This window comes from Pteropus vampyrus, unplaced genomic scaffold (assembly GCF_000151845.1).
Source record: "Pteropus vampyrus isolate Shadow unplaced genomic scaffold, Pvam_2.0 Scaffold22, whole genome shotgun sequence".
Classification (NCBI taxonomy): Eukaryota; Metazoa; Chordata; class Mammalia; order Chiroptera; family Pteropodidae; genus Pteropus; species Pteropus vampyrus.
The window spans coordinates 7,998,332-8,000,408 of NW_011888803.1; the positions used below are offsets into that span (position 1 = coordinate 7,998,332).

At 42.6% G+C, this 2,077-nt stretch overlaps 1 pseudogene; it reads left to right on the plus strand.

The window, feature by feature from the left end:
- The first annotated feature begins 1,621 nt into the window (after positions 1-1,621).
- LOC111736901 lies at positions 1,622-1,740 on the plus strand (annotated as a pseudogene).
- The last annotated feature ends 337 nt before the right edge of the window (positions 1,741-2,077 follow it).

Here is a 2,077-nt window from a genome sequence, read left to right on the forward strand (position 1 = left end):
TTGCAAAGTGATTACCCCACTCCTGAGTTTTAACGGTAATACGACATGTGGTAAAATTCAAACATTTCAACTCAGGGATTCTGCGAAGACTCCAGGTGGTCTTGACCCCAGGAGTGACTCCCAGTTCCAGAGGAAAGGACTGAGAGGGTCTGGGTGGTGAGTGTGGGCCTGAACAAACTCTATGAGGACATTCACGAGTGTACCCTAAGACGAGGACATTGTTGGGGCTGATGAGGACCCTGAGAGTAGGGGCATTCCCTCTGCCTTCCTGCTAGAAGACTGTTGGTTTGGAGAGTGAGGACAGGAATTCAATATTAGGCTTGCATGTTTATGGGACAAGTACCTTGAATATAAGCAATATACTATATTCTAGCAGGGAAATCTCAAAGGAAAGGCTAGATCTTCTAGCTGTCTGGAAGAAATAATCACTAGTAATGTATTTCATACTCACTTCGAGCCAAGCATGTTACATCTGCTGTTGTAATTTAATCCCCACAACAGTCTTCTCAGGTAGGCTTTGTTATTTCTGCTTTACAAATAAATCTGAGACTTAGAAAATATGATTTGCCCAAAGCCACACCTCTACCAAGTAGCAGAGTCAGGATTCCAACTCAGCTCTGATAACAAGGCCAGTCTCTTACTTACTAGCAAGAGAGTGAGCTAACTGCTTCAGGCTATAGTGATTCAGAGGAGCTAGGATTCTCGAACCTTCCCTGGGGTGAGGCAAGAGGCACAAAAATGAGCATTAGGGTCTGTTCTCTGTCTCTGAGGTGGGAAAAAGGAAAGCCATGGAACTTTCCAACTTTTTAAAGGCAAAAGAGAACATTCTAAGATTGCAGGAAAGGGAGCTCTGAGGCTCTTGATGGACCCTGAACCACAGCCTTATAAGAGCATTCTGCAGAGGTGGAAGAGGCCAAAGTGTGTACCTCCCTGCTCCAGGCCTAGTGATGTAAGTGATGGGGCAAGACTCGGAAGGAAGCATCAACATAATTAAGTGGAAGCCAAAGCTCAAGAACATAGTAAGAGGACTTCTTAGTCTATATATAGTGAAGTTTTGCTCTCTTCTGGTGAATAAAGAAGTTAGAACAAAATGGCATCCCATGAGTTCAGAGGTTCGTGTTTTTGTCAGATGGCATCTCAGGGTATAGAAGGAATCCTGCGAATGAGAATGCCTGCTCCTGCTGAAAGTCTATGAGGCATTGTGCCCAACAGTGAGGGGAGCTGAAAACCAGACATGGTTAAATAATACAAGTCACAGAAGGAGGGAGAAGGTGGTACTTGCAAATTCCAGGTTGCGCTCCATCAAAAGCATAATTATGGAAGGAATATCAAAGGAGTAGCTCCTGGGTGCCTCTCTAGGAAGGGTGGGGTGACCAATGAGAGGCAGCATGGCTTCCCTCAAAATCAGTCATTTCCCTTCCCATTGGCCATGGTTAGAATTAGTGGTGCTCAGTCCAGGCTGCTTATTAGAATCACCTGGGTGCTGATATATAGGTCTCATTGTAGAACAATTTTTACAAATCTGTGGAAGCCTGAACACTGGTAGGGTTTTTTTTTCTAACAGTTTTGTAGAGATATAATTCACGTACCATACAATTCATTTATTTAAAGTGTATAATTCATCTACAGCCATGTCACCCTGAACAAGCCCGATCCTGTCTGATCTTGGAAGCTAAGCAGGGTTGGGCCTGGTTAGTACTTGGATGGGAGACCACTTAGGAAGACCAGGTGCTCTAGGCATAAAAAATAAATAAAAAAACATAAGGGATTGTAACCTGACAAGGTCCTTGCAATCTGTGAGGTCAACCAAGGGTTCCCTAGCCTAAAAAAAAAAAAATAAAGTGTACAATTCAATGGTTTTTATTATATTAGCAGAGTTATGCAACCACAATCAATTTTAGAATATTTCATCACTCCTAAAAAGAAAACCTGTACCCTTTAGCCTTCACCCTCACTCTTCCCATTTTTCCTAGCCCTAGGCAACTATTCATTCGCTTTCAAATAGATTTGCATATGCTGGACATTTACTATAAATGGAATAATATATAACCTTTTGTGCTTGGCTTCTTTTACTTTC